This window comes from Pleurodeles waltl, chromosome 4_2 (genome assembly GCF_031143425.1).
Source record: "Pleurodeles waltl isolate 20211129_DDA chromosome 4_2, aPleWal1.hap1.20221129, whole genome shotgun sequence".
NCBI classification, from domain to species: Eukaryota; Metazoa; Chordata; class Amphibia; order Caudata; family Salamandridae; genus Pleurodeles; species Pleurodeles waltl.
Window position 1 is genome coordinate 1,070,074,728 of NC_090443.1, and position 21,084 is coordinate 1,070,095,811.

Consider the following 21,084-nt stretch of genomic DNA (forward strand, 5'->3'; position numbering starts at 1 on the left):
GGCCTTCAGGAGGCCGAAGGTTCTTTCTATAATCCTCCTAGTTCGCCCATGGGCCTCATTGTAGCGTTCCTCTGCCCTTGTCCTGGGATTCCTCACTGGGGTAAGTAGCCACGACAGGTTGGGGTAACCAGAGTCACCTATTAGCCACACACGGTGTCTCTGTAGCTGTTCCATCACATAAGGGATGCTGCTATTTCGCATGATGTACGCGTCATGCACTGACCCAGGGAACTTGGCATTTACATGGGAGATGTACTGGTCAGCCAAACAGACCACCTGGACATTCATAGAATGATAACTTTTTTCTGTTCCTGTACACCTGCTCACTTCCACTGGGGGGAACCAAGGCCACATGGGTCCCATCAATGGCACCAATGATGTTGGGGATATGGCCAAGGGCATAGAAATCACCCTTCACTGTAGCCAATTCGCCCACCTCAGGGAAAACAATGTATCTCCGCCTGTATTTCATCAGAGCAGACAACACTCTGGACAAAACCTTAGAAAACATAGGCTGAGACATCCCTGATGATATGGCCACTGTTGTTTGGAATGATCCACTTGCCAAAAAATTGAGTACTGACAGAACCTGCACCAGAGGGGGAATCCCTGTGGGTTGGCGAATGGGGGACATCAGGTCTGGCTCCAGCTGGGCACACAGTTCCTGTATAGTGGCTCGGTTAAGTCTGTATGTAAGTATGACATGTCTTTCTTCCATTGTCGACAGGTCCACCAGCGGTCTGTACACGGAAGGATTCCTCCATCTCCTCGCAAGTCCCAGCGGACGGTGCCTAGGAAGGACAACATGGAGCACAGAGTCAAGCAACACACAGGTACGTAACCACAGCTTGCACAGTACACAATTCGCTATGCATTGAATGGCTTGTATGAGTGGCAATGCAAGGCCTAGGCCTGTGTGACGCAGTAGAAATTCAGCCATGTGGGCCCTTGAAATGGCGGCTGCCTGACCTGTGAAGTGTGACAATGGGATGTGAGGTCAATGCGCTGGCGTGGCACACCGTGGCGGTAGGCGGTCGAAGACCGCGGCGCAAAGCAGCATTGGTTAACATTGAACCCTATGGGTCTCAGGAGCCAATGACGATGTGCGCCGGCGGTCGCGGTACGCAGCGCTGCGGTACGCACCGCCGCGGGCGTGACCGCCATTTTCTAACTGCTTAATCACTCGAGACCTGATCATCCACAGGAGAGGACCTATACTGTAAGTGCTGCTGTGAACTCGGTCTGGAAGAGACAATGGCTGCTGCGACTGGGGAAAGGGCCCCTGCCTTCACATCTGAGGAATTGGATAAACTTGTTGATGGGGTCCTCCCCCAGTATGCGCTACTCTACGATCCTCCAGACCAACAGGTAAGTACACTGGGAGCACGTAGTATGGGCTATGCCTTTGTTGAGTGGGGTGGATGTAAGATGGTGGGGAGGGGAGCGAATGAGGAGTGCAACGCACGACAGATGAGAGCATGTGCCACATGGCAAGGTTGGGGAGGGGGGGCCATTCACATCGACCATGCAGAAAAGTGATGATATTTCTTTTTCCACCCTGTACATGTCACATAGGTCAGCGCCCATCAGAAGATCGACATTTGGCGTGCCATCGCCAAGGACGTCCGGGCCCTGGGGGTCCACAACAGACGGGGCACCCACTGCCGCAAGAGGTGGGAGGACATCCGCCGCGGGAGCAGAAAGACCGCCGAGGCTCTGCTGGGGATGGCCTCCCAACGTAGGAGGGGTGCCAGTCGTCAATTGACCCCCCTGATGTCCCGGATCCTGGCGGTGGCCTACCCCGATTTGGATGGGCGCGTGAGGACATCACAGCAGACACAAGGGGGTGAGTATCAGCACATTCCGCTATATTAGCGCACAGTGGAGGTGTCTGGGTGGGGGAGGAGGGCAGTGGCTATCTCTAGGTCAGGGCGGTTTCTGTAGGCTAGGCCCCTCCGTTAGTCATGGCCCTGTGCCCCCGCCCCCCACCTCTGTAGGGTGCTAAGTACAGCTATCCATGGCCCGGGCTCACCTATGTGTGCATTTGTCGTCCATAGACTTGTAGGCCAAGTCACTATAATTGAGTAGTGTACCCCGAGTGCGCGGCGTAGTGCAGGGGGCTTCTGTGTCTGTCCTCTCCGCCAACGATGCCGCCAATGCATGCACTCAACATGTCTTTCTTTCTTCTCCCCCCCTTTTTTTTGGTTTTCCTGTTCATGTGTGCATTAGCATCATCAGGCGGAGGAGAAGTGGCATCGGCGCACGAGGGAGCTGCATCTCACATGGCCCCGGAGGGCCCTGCAACCGACTCGGAGTTAACCAGTGAGACGGAGGGCGAGGGGGGCTCCACAACGGGGACCCGTGGAGACGTCAGCGACACCGACACGTCCTCGGAAGGGAGCTCCCTTGTGGTGGCGGCAACATCCGTGCCCACCGCAACAACAGGTACAGCCGCCACCCAGCGCACCAGCTCTGCCCTCCCAGCAGCCCCTCAGCTTCCGCCCGTGCCCGCTCGGCCAGGAAGCCGGCCATCTCCTTCGCCCCTGGCACCTCAGGTCCTGCCCCAGTTACCCCTGCTGCCCTCAGTGCGGAGATCATTGACCTCCTCCAGACGCTCATTGTTGGGCAGTCTACCCTTTTGAATGCCATTCAGGGGGTAGAAAGGGAGGTGCATCGGAGCAATGCATACCTGAAGGGCATTCATTCGGGTCAGGCTGCCCATCAGCGATCGTTCAACGCTCTGGCCTCAGCACTGACGGCAGCAATTGTCCCTGTGTCTAGCCTCCCCCCTCCAACTTCCTCAACCCAGTCCCACTCCCCTGTTCCTCTGCCTATCCCAGACACACCTACAGACCAGCCTGCACACACCTCAACACCCAAGGGCAGCTCATCCAGACATAAGCACCACAGATCACACAAGCATTCACCCAAGCAACATCCACATGCAGACATGCCAACAGCCACTGCCTCCTCTGTGTCCCCCTCCTCCTCGTCTCCCTCCTCCCTCCCTGTGATGTCTCCACTCACACCTGCATGCACACCACCATCAGCCACTACGTCCATCACCACCTACCAGAACAGTCCGCACACGTGCAGTCACCACCCCCACTGCCATTTACACGTCCCCTGTGTCCTCTCCCAGTTTGTCTGTCACTCCCTCTTCCAAGCCACACAAACGCCGGCAGCCACCCACCCAACAGCCATCCACCTCACCACAGCCTCCAGCACAAGCTCCTGCACCCAAAGACAGCACACTTGACTCTCCTACAACCACATCCTCTTCCTCCACTCCCATACCCACTGCACCTACCCTTCCCATTGCTCCTAAAAAGTTGTTCCTCTCCAAAATTAACCTCTTTGCATCACCTGACCCACCCCCTCCATCTCGTAAGAGTCCAAACAGCACCTCAGCCACCACAAGCCCTGCACCTACTAGGACCATCGTTCAGGGCTATTGGAGTCCACCAGCTCCTAGGGCAGGAACATCGGGCAGCAGCAAGGGGACAGCCAGCCCACCCCCTGGGAAAAGAACCAAAAAAGGGAAGGGCCAGCGCGACAGGCCTGAGACGGCTGCCCCCAAGGACACCACCCTTGCACCGTCACCTGGCCCATCCACAAAGGGAGGCAAGGGCCCCAGAGATTCGGCCAAGGGGGGCAAGGGCAGCAGGGCGGACAAGTCCGGCAGCAGGCGAGCTGCCCAGGAGTGCCCCACCAGCCCCATTTGGGGTGTGACGGAGGACACCCACGGGCCCAGGACTCCAGCACAGGAGGGCCCCGCAAGCGAAAGGTCGGATGGCGACTGAGCGGGAATAATTGGCCAGATCTGGTTCCCTAGGAACACAAGAGAAGCACCGCTGAACAGGGCCCCGCCAAGAGAAGCACCCCTGAACAGGGCCCCGCCGTGAGAAGCACCGCTGAACAGGGCCCCGCCGTGAGAAGCACCGCTGAACAGGGCCCCGCCGTGAGAAGCACCGCTGAACAGGGCCCCGCCGTGAGGAGCACCGCTGAACAGGGCCCGCCGTGAGAAGCACCGCTGAACAGGGCCCTGCCGTCTCTGCACCGCTCCGCTGGGCCCTTCCTGTCAAGCACCGCTCCGCTGGGCCCTTCATCTCAAGCACCGCTCCGCTGGGCCCTTCCTGTCAAGCACCGCTCCGCTGGGCTCCGCCGTCTCTGCACCGCTCCGCTGGGCCCTTCATCTCAAGCACCGCTCCGCTGGGCCCTTCCTGTCAAGCACCGCTCCGCTGGGCCCCGCCATCTCTGCACCGCTCCGCTGGGCCCTTCATCTCAAGCACCGCTCCGCTGGGCCCCTCCTGTCAAGCACCCTTCCTGTCAAGCACCGCTCCGCTGGGCCCTTCATCTCAAGCACTGCTCCGCTGGGCCCCTCCTGTCAAGCAACGCTCCGCTGGGCCCTTCATCTCAAGCACCGCTCCGCTGGGCCCCTCCTGTCAAGCACTGCTCCGCTGGGCCCTTCATCTCAAGCACCGCTCCGCTGGGCCCTTCCTGTCAAGCACCGCTCCGCTGGGCCCTTCATCTCAAGCACCGCTCCGCTGGGCCCCGCCGTCTCTGCACCACTCCGCTGGGCCCCTCCTGTCAAGCACCACTCCACTGGGCCCTTCATCTCAAGCACCGCTCTACTGGGCCCCGCCGTCTCTGCACCGCTCCGCTGGGCCCCTCCTGTCAAGCACCGCTCCGCTGGGCCCTTCATCTCAAGCACCGCTCCGCTGGGCCCCACCGTCTCTGCACCGCTCCGCTGGGCCCCTCCTGTCAAGCACCGCTCCGCTGGGCCCTTCCTGTCAAGCACCACTCCGCTGGGCCCCGCCGTCTCTGCACCGCTCCGCTGGGCCCTTCATCTCAAGCACCGCTCCGCTGGGCCCTTCCTGTCAAGCACCGCTCCGCTGGGCCCCGCCGTCTCTGCACCGCTCCGCTGGGCCCTTCCTGTCAAGCACCGCTCCGCTGGGCCCCACCGTCTCTGCACCGCTCCGCTGGGCCCTTCATCTCAAGCACCGCTCCACTGGGCCCTTCCTGTCAAGCACCGCTCCGCTGGGCCCCGCCGTCTCTGCACTGCTCCGCTGGGCCCTTCATCTCAAGCACCGCTGGCCCATTGGCAGGGCCGGATCTGTGTCGGGCAGGGCTTCACGAAGCACTCTGGGCACCATGCCTCCTCCATAACCAGTGGAGTCTGTAATCCACCTGATGGACTGTGGCTTTGCACTCCCCAGGATGGTACAGTGGGCAATCCACCCACTGTAGAGACTTGAGAGACTGTGGCTTTGCACTCCCCAGGATGGTACAGTGGGCAATCCACCCACTGTAGAGACTTGAGAGACTGTGGCTTTGCACTCCCCAGGATGGTACGGTGGGCAATCCACCCACTGTAGAGACTTGTGAGACTGTGGCTTTGCCCTCCCCAGGATGGTACAGTGGGCATGGAGGCCCCTCGTGGATCTGGCGTCGTGGACTCATGTGGCTGAGGTGCCCCCGCTTCCCTTCCCCCTGAGGTGCCTGTGGTTTTATTATCTGATGCCCCAGCAGTGTTCTCTCCAATGGAATTGGGTCTCGTGTGTGGGCTTTGCCCATGTGTTTATGCACATTGACCCACGAACAATGGCATGTAGCCAATATGTGCCAGACTTTTGGACTATGTATACATTGTTCATGTTGTAATATATTTATTTTATAAATTTCATATTTCACTTAAGTTCAAATATGCTTTAATATACTTCAATTTTAATGATCATATTATTTTGTCTTTGCATTATTCCGGGGGGTTTGGGGGGTGTCACTCTGACTTGTTGCTCTGCATTGGTGTGTGGGGATTTGGGGGGAGGGGAGGGGGGGGGGTGGCGTATGTGTGTGCCCGTAATCTTTTCTCCTCCCCCCTCCCCTGTGTCGTAGGTGCAGTACTCACCGTTGTCTCCTGCAGCGGCGTTCGTGCTCCTGGTAGAGGAGCAGGTAGACAATGGCTGGTAGGATGTTTAATTCGGGTTCCATGCTGTCCAGATTCCTCGTGGAGTGTATAGAGGTGAGCGTTTTCCCGTTTGTGGTCTGTTTCCGCTGTGTTTTTATCGGCAAACAGATTTCCTCCTGAGCAGAATGGCTGAAGGAATTGGTATAAAAGCATTAGCCACCGTTTTGGAAGGGTTACAGAAACAATTAAATAACACCATAGAAGAAACAGTCCAAATAAAACAGCGAATAAATGAGTTAGGGAACACCGCTAAATCAAATGAATCTGTGTTTTCACAAATCCCTAGCCCTTCACAGTCTGCAGGTATATCCACTCAAGTAATTCATGCAGTTTCCCCTATTATTCCTTTGGCTCAACCCGAGCGCTTCGGTGGGGATCCAAATAAGGCGCAGATTTTTCTGACCCAATGCTCAATGCATTTTTTATGTAGACCAGTCATTTTTTCCAAAGACCAGTCCAAAGTGGCATTTATATTGTCTTATCTGACAGGAGATGAGGCCGCATGGTCCATGCCAATAATTTCCAGAAATGATCCTGTTTTATATAATTTCCAAAATTTCAAGGAAGAGTTCTTAAGAATATTTGATCGGCGAACTGCAGCTCAAGCCACTGACAATGAACTACTGGAAATCAGGCAATGTAATAAAGATCTAGTAGCCTATCTGGCTCATTTCAATCAACTCATTGTAGAGACTGCCTGGCCGGAGTCAAAAAGAGCCGCCATATTTTATCGTGGACTGAGAGATGAATTGAAAGATGCCTTAGCACAAGTTCCAAATAGACCCACCGAAATTTCAGAGTTAATTGATCTTGTGTTACAGATTGACCACCGGTTAACTGAACAAAGAGCAGAAAAGAGAAGAGAGTATCGACCACTTCCCCTGAGAATTGATCGTGTAAGAAATGATCATATGAGAGCCGGAGAAGGGATAACGATAGAATAACCAATGCAAATTGGTTCCATCCGATGTCCTTTATCTAAGGAAGAAAAAGAGAAAAGAAGAGTGAATCAACTATGTTTATATTGAAGTGCATCTGGGCATTTTGTTAAAAACTGTCCCAAGAAACCCAAAGCTCTTCAATCCGGAAAAGGCCAGCTTCATCAGTAGAGGGAGTTGCCCTGATGAAAGCAGAACCCAAGACAACTCCTTTAAATCAACGAGTGGCGAATACCTTACAAACCGCAGCGCCACATTTGGTACAAACAGTATCAGTTAAGACCCTTGAGAAGGAAATTCAAGGGATCTCAGTTATGATAGACTCTGGAGCTACGGGCAACTTCTGTGATATCAAATACGCTCGTAAAATGGGTATTCGATTTATCAAGAAATCTACTTTGGAAGTAGTAAGAGCTGTGGATGGAACCAATCTTTCTTCAGGACCCATTTCCCATGAGACCGAACCAATTCAGATGCAAGGGTTTGGTGGACATCAGGAGCAGATAATCTTTAATTTGATAGATGCTCCACAATTTCAACTCATTTTGGGTCTGCCCTGGCTTACAGAACATAATCCACAAATTGATTGGAGCAAAAGAACGATCAAGATGAATTCCTCTTACTGCAAGGAGAATTGCTTTCATGATGGAGTGGAAGTGTCCACCAAGTCCCAAGCGGCCTGTTTATCATCACACTCTTCAGTGATCTGTGCACTAAAGACAACAGAAATCCCAAAAGAATATGAGGATATAGTCGCCGTTTTTGATGAAAAGGAGGCTGAGAAATTGCCACCACATCGACCCTACGACTGCAAAATTTAACTGGAGCCAGGTGCGATATTGCCATGTAGCAGAATATACGCATTGACCGAAGCAGAGAATCAACATTTAAAGGAGTATTTGGATCAATATCTTGCTAATGGTTTTATTCGTCCTTCTGAATCTCCAGTGTCATCCCCACTATTTTTCATACCAAAGAAGGATGGGAGTCTTCGAACTTGCATTGATTATCGAGCCCTCAATCAGGTTACCATCAAGAATCGATACCCACTGCCTTTAGTGTCAGTTTTATTAGATCAAGTAAAGAATGCTAGTATCTACACCAAATTGGACCTGCGAGGAGCATATCATTTGATTCGAGTGGCTTCAGGAGATGAATGGAAAACCGCTTTTCGGACTCGATATGGATTATTTGAATATCAAGTGATGCCTTATGGGTTATGCAATGCTCCCGCTGCCTTCCAGCATTTCGTTAATGACATATTACGAGAATTCCTCGACCGGATTGCCGTGGTTTATATAGATGACATTTTAATCTTTTCCGACAATCTACAGGAGCACATTTCCCATGTTCGATCCATCCTCACAAGGTTGCAAGAAAACCATCTGTATGTAAAATTGGAGAAGTGTGCATTTCATGTGGAACGAGTTGAGTTCTTAGGATTCATTTTGTCACCAGAAGAAGTTAGTATGGATCCTGCCAAGATAAAGAAAGTGCAACATTGGCCTTCTCCTTGCAATGTCAAAGAGATCCAGAGTTTCTTGGGGTTCGCTAATTTTTATCGAAGATTCATATCCAATTTTTCTCAAACAGTTACACCCATTACTCCATTGTTGAAGAAAGGAGTAAAGTTTGAGTGGACAAAAGAAGCTGAAAATGCTTTGAATTTTTTGAAGAATTCCTTCGTCTCAGCTCCAATTTTGCTCCACCCCAATACAGATGAGCCATATTATGTGGAGGCAGATGCTTCAGATGTTGCCATAGGAGGTATCCTTTCCCAGCGTCATAAAGATACACGTCAATTACATCCAGTGGCCTATTTCTCTCAAAAATTAACACCACCAGAGATAAATTATTCAATTGCGGATAAGGAGCTATTGGCAGTCAAAGAAACTTTTCGTGATTGGAGGCATTACATTTTGGGAGCTAAGCATAAAGTGACCGTTTACACGGACCACCAAAATTTACAGTTTTTAAAATCAGCTCGAACTCTAACAGCGAAATAATTGCGTTGGTCCCTATATTTTGCAGACTTTGATTTTGTTATCACTTTCAGACCAGGAAAAGTAAATGGGAAGGCAGATGCTCTATCTCGAATTGATACCGGTGCAGTTAAAGACCCTCCAGAAAAATAATTGATTATTCCACAAGAGAAGTTCATATCTGCCATATTGTATGAAAATGTAACCAAAGAAATTCAAGAAAACTTAACATTCGAAGGAATGCTGAAGTGGTCCAAAGAAGGCCAAGGAAGAGAAATCAAAAAAGGTTTGCCATACTTTAAAGGTGCACTGTATGTTCCGACTGTGGAGCTGCAAGAAAAAATTCTTCAGGCTTATCATGACGATCAATTGGCTGGACACAAAGGAATTCAAAAGACTCAAAATCTAATACAACGAGAATTTTGGTGGCCAAAAATGAAAACTCAGATAAGACAATATGTGTCAACTTGTGACAAATGTCAAAGAGGGAAATCAAATAGAACAGCTTCACAAGGTCTGTTAAGACCTTTGCCCACTGCACCCCATGCCTGGCATACTGTTACTATGGATCTTATAGTGGACCTCCCTAGTAGCCAAGGTTTTGAACACTATCCTAGTTTTTGTAGACACTTTCACTAAAATGGCGCATTTCATTCCTTTGAAAGAAATCCCTCGAGCCCCACAGGTTGCACAGTTGTTTACACAACACATAGTACGCGCCCATGGTATCCCAAAAATTCTAGTTTCAGACAGGGGGTCCCAATTTGTTTCTCGCTTTTGGAAGGCCTTTAGTAAAAGATTAGGAATTGATTCTCGTTACTCTACCAGTTACCATCCTGAAACCGATGGACAAACAGAGAGAGTGAATCAAGAGTTAGAACAGTATTTAAGACTCAATTTATTCGATAAAGAGAAGGAATGGCCCAAGTTGATGTGGGCAGCTGAATTTGCTTACAATAATGCTGTTCATTCCACCACTGGGTTCACCCCCTTTTATCTGAACCATGGTAGACATCCTAATGTAATGTTGGGTAAAGAAGATGATTCAGTGCCTGCAGTAGAAGAGATGGTGAGGGATTTGCAGACCACGTTAGTTAGGGCTAGAAAAAACATCATTCAAGCAAAAGACTCATATAAGACTCAGGCTGATAGAAAAAGAAGAGAGAGCCCCATTTATTCGAAAGGAGACAAAGTTTGGTTATCCACTCGTCATTTACATCTTAAAGGAAATCGCAAATTTCAGCCACGATTTATAGGCCCATTCAAAGTTGACAAGATGATCAATCCAGTGGCAGTTAAATTGCAGTTGCCAGCTCATCTAAAGATACATCCTGTTTTCCATGTCTCCTTGTTAAAGAACAGTCCTCCAAATTTACGTCAAAACTCCCCTCCAATTCCTATCCAGGTTAGCTCTGCAGAAGAGTATGAGGTCAATCAAATCTTAGATTCCAAAATCCGTAACGGCCAGCTTTATTATCTAATTGATTGGAAAGGTTATGGTCCAGAGGAACGATCCTGGGAGCCGCACGAGTATGTACATGCTTCAAGATTAGTGAGAAACTTTCATAGAACCTACCCAAGCAAACCTAAATTGGAGAACTGTTCCTTGAGGGGGAGTACTGTCATGACCACACAAACTTGCCAAGTCAAATCAAAGAAGTGCATGAGAAAAGCAAAGAGATATCCTCTGTGGAGACAGCAAAGCCCAAACTGGAAGAAGGTTTGCAGAGTAATCTTGCGCTTATTTCAAAGGAAGAATCAAGAAGAGAAGATCCAAGATGGCCGCTGTGAGTCCTGAAGGTTAGTTACAGTTCTAGTCTTGCAATCGGTTGGTTGCTAGGTTACGAGCTCTCCAGCTGGAAGCCTTGCACTTCAACTGAGGTCTGACAGGAATCAGCTGTGTGGAGAGAGAGCGCGCTTCAGAACAGAAACTCCTGTGAGGTAAAATTACATTTGAAGATTATATTACAGAAAACGGATAAATATTGTCAAGGTTTATTCGAAGAGTTTGATAGTAGACCGTTCCCGTGGAAGTCGGCAAGGCTACAGATAAATTTTTGAACTAACCTTATGTTTACAAGGTTCTTGTTTAAGATATTAAAGTCAAAGAAAAAACGAACTTTAAAAGAGCAAGTATCTACAAATGTCAATGTTATAAACGAAGGCCAAGTTTAAAGGAGAAACGAACTGTTAACAAATAAGCATTTACAAATTCAATGGTAATAAACCAAAATAGAGTTTAAAAGAGAAACAAACTTAAATAAACAAGCATTTACAACTACAAGTTATCGACAGATGTCGAAGTAAGAAAGGAGAAACAAACTTTAATAAACCAGCATTTACAAATACAAGTATTGACAGAAGTCAAAATAAGACAGGAGAAATTAAATAACATCAGCTGATTGGAAGAACGCATTAGCACCAACTATATATATATAAATATAGCAACATAAAACCAATCTCTAACAAAGGTTGAGAAGTTCTTCCAGAATCAGTAATAAGCATTTTTTAAGAAGAGCTATCATTTATAGAGAGAAGCAAGGCTACAGAGAACTCAGGGTGAGTGAAGAAATAATAGAATTAAAGAGAATTAAGTGTTGAGAGTAGAAAGTGAAAAACTGATGTTGTATGTCCCTAGTAATTGCGACTGTGACTCTTGCAGGTGCTGTATCCAATCTTAGATGCGAAGAGGCAGACTGAGTATTGGCGTTCATCATCTCTGTGGAAGTCTCTCTACCATCCCATTCCCCTTTCCCCCTCCGGGGTACTCAGCACGAAGGATTAATATTCGTTGTGAGTAGCTCGGGTCGGGACTGAGGAGTTATCTTCTGCTTCTGAGGAAATCGAATTGAAGTACCCTGACAGAAAGGCCCAAGCTCTGCAGGCTCAGTTCTTCCAGGAAGGGTGAATACTCTTCCTGTGAAGAGAGGTTCTGATGTGGGAGCTGGTTTGAAGCTGGCTCTCCAGTCTTCTTGCCTTTTCTCTTGGGAGGTTGGTCCACTATTTCAGGATCCAACTCTGTTTTTACTCTCTGAAGTTTGCTTTGTGCCCTAATCCAGATACATGCCCATTCTGGGATCCCAAGCATTGCTGCATGGGTCTTCAGTTGTACTTCAGCCCAGGGAGAATGCTCCAGGTCATTTCCAAGAAGGCAGTCTACTTGGATGGATGAGGACACAGCCACTTCTTTTCGCCCTACTACTCCACCCCCAATCAAAGGTTACCATAGCCATGGGATGGAACCTTGTCTCAGTGTCAGCATTGATGGCAGGTTAATACTTACCTACCAGGAAATTATTTGAGGGGACCAAGTGCTAAGTTACCATGGTAACACTAGCTCATGTGTCCCTCAGTGCTTCCACTTTCTCCCTATTAATCAAATAGCCTGTATTTTTGTATATTACTTGGCATGGCAGCACAGGATAATTCTACTCTACCCTAGGTGTCCAATGTTGGCTCTGTTGGGTCACTGAAACATTCAGGCCACACCTCTGATCCCATCTAAAGATTAGCAACTGGATTTACTGCAGGTTGACTAGAGGCATTTTGTTTTTGTTTTTACAGCTAGGATCTCCAGTTTGGTACCCTCTGTTTTTGCTGGGATCAAAGTGTTTACTTTTGTATCCACCCATAGACTGTGAGGAGTCTCTGGGCCTACCCTCCTGTGCAGATTTTTGCAGACCTTGAGAAGACTCTTTATTATTTTTGTTTTGGCTCCCATTTTTCCCTTGGAGGGGCTTTGTTGGCCTCTTTCTTTTGGTCTCCCCCACCAGTGGTATTTTTGGTTTCCCTTGTTTTGACCCAGTGGTCTGCCTTCCTCCCAAGCTACTGAAGGGAAAGTGTACCTTGGTCTACCAGGTATGGATGTAGCCTCTCACTGTAGCAATTACATAGCAGATGCTCTTTCTTGAATAGGTTGTACAGCCCATCATAATACTGTACATTGTTACCAGCTAACCAACCTCCCAGCATTTCTACTAGATAGTCCACAAATCCTATCCAAGTTTAGCCCTGGGTTTTTTCGAGCCTCCCTGGACTTTATGCCATACTCCTCAGTTGTAAGTTCAAAGCCCTCAATCACGGTACCCTTCAAGAGGTCATAGTATTTAGAATCTGCCTCATTCAGTGTCAGGAGCCTATCCTTGCACTTTCCTGTGAATAACTCCCTCAACAGTGTGCTTCAGTGTTTTTTCTCAATTTCCCACCCAAGGCAGGCTCTTTCAAAGGCAGAAAACCATTTAATTATAGCATCCCCTTCAGTGAAGGGAGGGACAACTCCTTTTGGGAGTTTAATATTGAAAACATTTTCTATCAGTACTTGGATGCTGCCACCAAAGATGGGTCCTAGGCCCTACTTTTTTCTCTGTTTTTCAAGTTTAAAAAAATTACTTTCTAAGGCCAGTCTTTTGGTCAGCCTGTTTAGAGCCAGGTCTTCTTCTGTGGGTGCACAAATGCAGGAGTGAGAGGAGCTACCCTCACCTCCATTTTCCACAGGTTCTTCCTCTCCCACAGATGCATCATGATCTATCTCATATGAGGGGTGATCTTTTTCGTGTTGGGCCACCAGAAGCCTAAGCTTATCTGCATTGGGACTTTCTCTAGTACGGATTTGATACAGTCTGCAGAGTTACCTTAACTGGTCATAGCTATATGCCTAATCCTGATAAATCGAACTCTTGGCTCTGGGTCTCTACATCAGTCATTTTTATTTCACTAAGGTTGGGGCCTTTTTATAAATTTGGAACACCTTTTTGGATAGGCCACCTAAATTAAGGACTTTTAAATCTTAGCTATTGCTGTAGGGACCTAACCAGGTGTCTAACATTTATTTAAAAAATGTGTAAATTTTTTTTAGCCAATCGAAAAACAAAAACAATTAAGCAAAAGACAATTTGGAGAGTTATTTGTGTTCACAAAATAGACAAAGTGGTATCATCAAATGCAAAGTCTTTGTCCCACCGTTGCCACCAAATGTAGCAGGTTGACCCTCTATCTAGTGTGCAAAACTAGTCACACTGTGCACGGGGTCCAGGCAATCACATGTTGGTTTACAGAGGTAAAAACGAAACCATCTAATGCTCTAATTTTTAACTGTAGCTTGGTCGAGCAGTTATGCTAATCTTGGAGAAGTGCAAAACATTTGTTGTACACAGAGTATCCATAAAGCAAGTCACACACTCAAAAGAATAACCCGAGACAAATTTGGAAAAATATTTCAGATTTCTATAAAAAGAGTTAGATCAAAATCAGGTAAGTATGTTTTAAGTAATTAATTTTTAAAGTTTAATAAAAATAGTATTTTTGTGCATAATTACGCACCACAGGACTCAAAGGTAGATAACCTTTTTTTTTAAATCGGGCAGTGCGATTACTAAGTTCTCCTTTTGCAGGTAAGTTGAGGTTGTCGATGGCCACTATTGGTCAGCTGCAAAAGTTCAAGCAGCTCCCAATTCTGTCAGGAGCAGTGAGAAGTGGGCTTTGGAGTTGGTGCCAGGCCACTGCGAGGGGTCACTTGGAAATGCACTGCACAGGCGGAGTTAAAGGTAAGTACAACGGGTCCCTTTGTGGTGTCGAGGTCGCAAGTGGTGGGGGACAGTAACACACAACTGGATCTTCAGTGCCGGGCACAGGGCGGCTGGGTGCAGAGCGAACTGGTGAGGCAGGAGCTGTACGATAAGATGCCCTTGGAAGCAGCTGGTAGGTTGGTTCGAGGATCGCTTACAGGCCAGCAGGGGCACTCTGGTGGGAGGTCCTGGGGGTTTCTAAAGTCTCTTGACTGGGGCTACCTCCTGCTCATTTTACAGTCCAGAGCGGGCTGTGTTTCTTGGTGTCCAACATGGGGTGACCAATACCTAGGGCAATGGTATGGTTTGGCCGCTGGAGGGCGCAGTGCCACCAACCTTGGCACACTTGCAGGGTTTGTCCTTGCGGTCCATCAGGTGGAGGTTGGTCTGGCTGCGGCATCTGGGTTCGGCAGTCAGCAGCTGGTCAGTGAAGTGGACTTCACTGGCTTGTTGGTTCCTTTTTTCAGTAGGGTAATGCCTTCACTCTGGAGGCAGTTCTTTGGTGCTTTGTGCAAAGATGAGGTCCTCTGGGGGTTTCCAGTGTTCAAGCCACCCCTCAGCAGCGATTGTCGAGTACTGGTTGCAGCAGGGAGGGTTTGGCGCCTTTTCTTTGTGCAGCAGGTCTTCAGTTCTCGTGCCTTAGGTCTTCTTTGTGGCTGGTCTTCTTGTTTTCTTAGAATCTGATTTCCTGGTCTAGGGATCTAAATACAGTATTTAGCAGGCTTTTTAGGGGGTAGCTAGTAGTGACCAATTGGTCATCTACCTTAGGGTGGATATACCCACAAAATGACCACTTCCTGTGGGCAGAGGTCACTTCCCTACACCTGATTGGCTATTTTCCTTTCATCTAAGATGGAGGAAAATTAAATGGAGGGGTCACCTCACATACAACACCTTAGAGAAGTGGTGCAAGCCAGGTCTGACCACTCCTCCTGTTCTGTGTCTGGTTTTCCTGACATTGCTCCTGCCAAAAGTGGGGGTTTGAAGCGAGGGTGGCCTTCTTCTGCTAGCAGCAGGCCTGGGGGGTCGAGTTTCAAGGGCCTTAAACACTTTGAAGCACACCAGCAGGGCAGTGAACATTCCTGAGGTAGAGGGTGTTAGCACCTCCACCCAGGAAGGGCTTTGTTCTGAGTCCCAGAGAGCAGGATCTCTCACCCAAGGGCGCAGATTTGTGTCTGGTGGTTGCAGGCTGGTTGGGATGGGCCAACAACCATGTAGTTAGCTATTCCAGTGGGCACCTCTAAGGTGACCCCTTGGTACATTTTGTACTAAATCCAATACTGGTACCAGTTTGGATTTGTCATCCTGAGTTGTTTGATACCAAACAACCTAGGGTTCAGAGTGCCCATCATATAGCTGTGAAAGTCAGACTGACCAGTGTCCAGCACATGCTTTTAAAATAGCTGCTGTGTTCACTTACTATGTCCCAGGTTTTTCAAGGTCATATAAGGGGCATATTGCTCATGTAGCTGTACCCTCGCACACAGTATAGTGCACCCTGCCTTGGGGCTAGAAGGCCTGCCAGAGGGGTTACTTACCTATATTGCATGCAGTGTGTAGTGGGCAGGGCACACAGGCTATGAACCAAAAAATTGTACTTATTTATAATCATAGTTGCTTCACAATGGTTTCCAGGGAACAAGAGTTTCTTTTGATTTGTAAGTTCACAATGGTTATTTGGAAGATGGGATGAAGTATGATCGTTGTCTGATTCACAATGTTTTCTTTACTTCCTTTCAAGTTATTCTGGGATATCCAGGTGGTGCAGTGTGGTGCGGCTGTCACCCTTGATGAAAGAAAACAAATAAATATCAGGTAAGGTTTCCTAGAAGCCTAAGTTACATTTTCCCCTATTTCTTCTTTCTATATTCCCTCTCTCAATCTCAATTTATTTATGTCTCTTCAACCTCAACATTTAACTCCCTCTGTACACTATTTGTGTTGCTATCAGACTTCTGATAATATTCTTATGGAGCCACATTCCCCCTGGGAACTGTTGGGGGCCTAATGCAGGTCCTGTTCCTTTACAGATCGGGATGCACTGGGCTGTAAGTGCTTGCCTCCCGGTTTGCCCAGTAGTTCCTTAACTATCTGCACATTTGTGTCCTCCTCTACACCCCATGATGCTGCCCTCTCTCTGCCTGTTCTTTCTGCGTCCTTTCTCTCTGGATCTGACTTCCACCTCTTAACCTCTTCCCATCCTGCCCCTTTCTGTCTTGTCTGCCACTTCAGGGGTTGTGCTGGATTCCTGTGGTCAGAGTGGAAGATAGTATTTTTTCTCTTTCCTTTGCTTGTTTTGTTTGCCTTTTCTTATCCTTTTTTGGTTTCATTTACTGTTGTGATTTTTTTTCCTTTTTCAGGTGTTGCAGTGCCTGGGTCCTGTCGGTGGAGTGTGGTAAGTTCCAGACCACCAAGTAAGTCCTTATCATCCCCACAATTTGAAATAGGAATTCCACTGAGCTAACTGGGCACAGCCTCAGTATACGGACCACAGCATTTAAAGCAGTAATTACAACAAGGGTCATTCCTTTGTTGAATAAAATGTCCCTTCCTAGATCACTGGCAAAAGGAATTGGTGAATCCTCTAAGTGCGCAGGGGAGTAAAAAACACCTAATAATTCAATAAAAGTAATACAGATATCTCACTATGATGTCAGCCGCTGCCACAGAAAGTGTAAATTGATGGTGTTAGATGCTTCTGAGAATGTGTCCCTGTATATGTGTAACTTGTGTTTCTTTCCTAAGTATTCACTATTACCAGTCCTTACAAGCTCCCTATCTACACAGTGTCCAAAAGCTGTTACACCGCTATTAGAAACACAACTCAAACTGATTTCCTACCTCATTTCTGTAAATAGTTTCTGTCTGCAAAGAAAACGGTCATAAATATTAGATCTTAGTGTTCATCTATAATTTCTAACTCTATTTCTACAGGTGACTGAGGCATGAACAGAAAAAAGAAGCTTTTGATCTAGTGAAACACAAAGAAAAGTATTTTTTGTAAGGAAAGTTAAAATATTCTCGAGCTCCAGAGAAGACAAACTTTCTTTGCACCAGGAATGGTGAGGAACCTGGAGTGGAAGAAACTGCTAAATGTAAATCCCTAAAGTAAAATGACCACAAGTGTTTACCAAGGGTCACTTACTGAGGTTGAGGAGCCTCTGAAATGGAAGTGGAACCCAAGAGTAAATTGAAAGTCTGCATCTACTAATTGTAAGAATATTTTCAATTAAAGGAAAAAGTTCAAGATTGATCGAGCAAAGAACATTGGCAAAAATGAATATCCACTCAGTGCACTTGAGAATAATCAATGTTGTAAATTCTGTTTGATGGGTTATGAGAAATGCCTTGTAGACCCAAACCCTTCCCTAACAAAACAGTACCCGTACATGAGATATGACAGCACTGTCAGGAAGAATAATAGCCTCATTTTACAGCAGCAAGCTTTTGTCTACGTCTTCTGTGATTTGTAGATTTATTTTAAAGAAACAAATTGTAAATGCTCTTTTTCAAATGTCATTGCAGCAAAGACACTGGATTATGCTTTCCAATATAGAAAGATTTTCCCCATCATCTCAGTCTCTTGGGGTGATCTGAGTGGTTCAAAGTGTCCCAGACAGCAAAGTCAATCATGTACCTGCCTTAGCCATAGAGAAAAAAACTTGTATTGGCACAGATAACTTAAAAGGGGTCAGAGTTACACTATTGATAATTCGTAAAAAACACATAGCGCGCCCTAATCACCTGTCATTACTTGCATGAAGAATTATAATTAAAAGGCAAACACTAAACCCAAAGACCTTATCAGTGCTTTTAAAATTCCTATATCAAATGTGATTAACTGCAGTCACAAAATGAGTCTAATTCAACTTGAAAGAACTCACTCGGGCATAACTTGGAGAAAATGAATCCATGAGAGGCATCTTAATAAATACAAGGGGCTCCCCAGTGAAGGTTTCTAAGACAAGTTAGATAGGCTGCCTTCAAAAGTAGGAAAATTATCTCCAGATAAAAGCTATAACTAGTTGAATACAAATGTTAATAAGAGCATCTGCAGTTTATTTTAGAAGTTAATGCTGAGGATAACATAAACGAGTACAGACTCTGGAATCAGATTCAGTCTTAACATGGCATGTTTCCAGGAACAAACCCAACTTGGAGATACATATATCTCAAAAAAGAGCAATAAATTTGACAACCACTTTAGTTATCAATCCCACCTCACTAAACATGAGAGAACTCACACTGGACAAAAACCTTATCAGTGTCCTAAATGCCAGCAAGGATTCAATCACAAATCATCTCTCATTCAACATGTGAGAATCCACAAACCTTATCAGTGCACTGAATGCCGAAAAAGCTTCAGTCAGAAATCTAGTCTCACTACACACTTGAGAACCCACACTGGACAGAAACCATATCAGTGCTCCGAGTGTCAGAAAAGCTTCAGTTTCCAGGGCAGTCTCAATCGACACAAGAGAATCCACACTGGGCAAAAACCTTATCAGTGTTCTGAATGCCAGAAAGACTTCCGTCACCAAACCTCTCTCATTTTCCATGTGAGAATCCACACTGGGGAAAAACCTTATCAATGCAATGAATGCCAGGCAAGCTTCAGTCAGAGAGCATGTTTAATTCAACATGAGAGAATCCATACTGGATACAAACCGTTTCAGTGCTCTGAATGCCTAAAAAGCTTCATTTCAAAATTACGACTCACTAATCATGAGAGAACTCACACTGGGCTAAAACCTTATAAGTGCTCTGAATGCTGGAAGAGCTTTAGTCAGAAATCTGGTCTCGCTCGTCATGAGAAGACTCATACTGGACTAAAACCGTATCAGTGCTCTGAATGCCAAAAAACATTCTGTGTGAGAGCCAGTTTAATTCAACATGAGAAAATCCATACTGGGCACAAACCATTTCAGTGTTGTGAATGTCAGAAAAGTTTCTGATTGAAACAAAGTCTCACTAAACATGAGATAACTCACACCGGACTAAAACCCTATCAGTGCTCTGAATGCTGGAAAAGCTTCAGTCAAAATTCTGGTCTCGCTCAACATGAGAGAATTCACACTGGACTAAAACCATATAAGTGCTCTGAATGCCAAAAAAGCTTCAGCCAGAAAGCCAGTCTCACTGCACACGAGAGATCTCACACTGGCCAGAAACCTTATCACTGCTCTGAATGTCAAAAAAGCTTCAAGCACAAATGACTTCTAACACTGCATGAGAGAATCCACACTGGGCAAAAGCCTTATCAATGCTCTGAATGCCATAAAAGATTCAGGCGGAAAATCTGTCTCTCTCTACATGAGCGTTTACATACTGGGCTAAAACCTTATCAGTGCTCTGAGTGCCAGAAAAGCTTCAGGCGGAAAATCTGTCTCATTCAACATGAGTGCGTACACACTGGGCTAAAACCTTATCAGTGCACTGAATGCCATAAAAACTTTTGTCAGAAAGACAATCTCATTCAACACGAGAGAACACACACTGGGCTAAAACCTTATCAATGCACTGAATGCCAGAAAAGCTTCAGTCAGAGAGGTAATCTCACTCGACATAAGACAACACACACTGGATACAAACTGTATCAGTGCTCAGAATGCCAAAAATGCTTTAGTTGTAAGGTCAGTCTCATTCGACACAAGAGAATCCACACTGGGTATAAACCTTATCAGTGCTCTGAATGCTCAAAAACCTTCAGCCAGAGATGTAGTCTTGCTCAACATGAAAACACTCACACTCGTCCAAGATCTTTTCAGTGCTCTGAATGCTAGAAAAGCTTCAGTCTGAAATCTGGTCTTGCTCAACATGAGAGAACTCACACTAGATAAAACCTTGTGATTATTCTAAATGCCAAGGATGCATCAACTGGATATTCAGTTTTATTCAACATGAGTGAACCCACAACGAGAGAGAAAATTATCAGTGCTCTCAATGTGCCAGAAACGTCACTTGTAAATGTAACCTCTCTACTTTGGAGAGACAATGTGGGAGAATAAAAGGTGCTCACTGTCAACCCTAAGGAGGAGGTTTCAGCATCGCTTAACCTTCATATGAAGACACGAAGCAGCCACGAGGAATCCATCAATTGTCCTACAAACTGTCCACTGAGAACAGAACTCCCACCTCCGCACTCAACCCATCCCTCGTCGACAGTGGAACAAGATCCCTGAAGAGCAACTCTTCTCCGCTCTCGCCGCCAACCAACCCACCCTCACCACCGACCCCAACGACGCAGCTCTCAACCTCACAAACTGGATCTCCAACTGCGCTGACAACCTTGCTCCCCTCAAACGCACGCATCGACAGACCAACACCAAAAAACCTCTCTGGTTCTCTGACACCCTCAAAGAATCAAAGAAAACTTGTCGTGCCCTTGAGAAGGCCTGGCGCAAGGACCACACCGCTGACAACATGACCGCCCTCAAGAACGCTACACGCGAACACCACCACCTGATCCGCACTGCCAAAAGGAACTTTTTCACCGACAGACTAGACAAAAACAGCCACAACAGCAGAGAACTCTTCAGCATCGTCAAAGAGTTCTCCAACCCCAGCGCCAGCGCCAACGCCGTCACGCCCTCACAGGATTTGTGCGAATCCCTCGCCACTTTCTTCCATCG

The 21,084-nt window shown here is 47.0% G+C and overlaps 1 pseudogene; it reads left to right on the forward strand.

The window, feature by feature from the left end:
* The window catches only part of LOC138293784 (zinc finger protein 420-like), a 73,178-nt pseudogene extending 52,312 nt beyond the window's left edge, over window positions 1-20,866 (forward strand).
* Window positions 20,867-21,084: the final 218 nt, after the last annotated feature.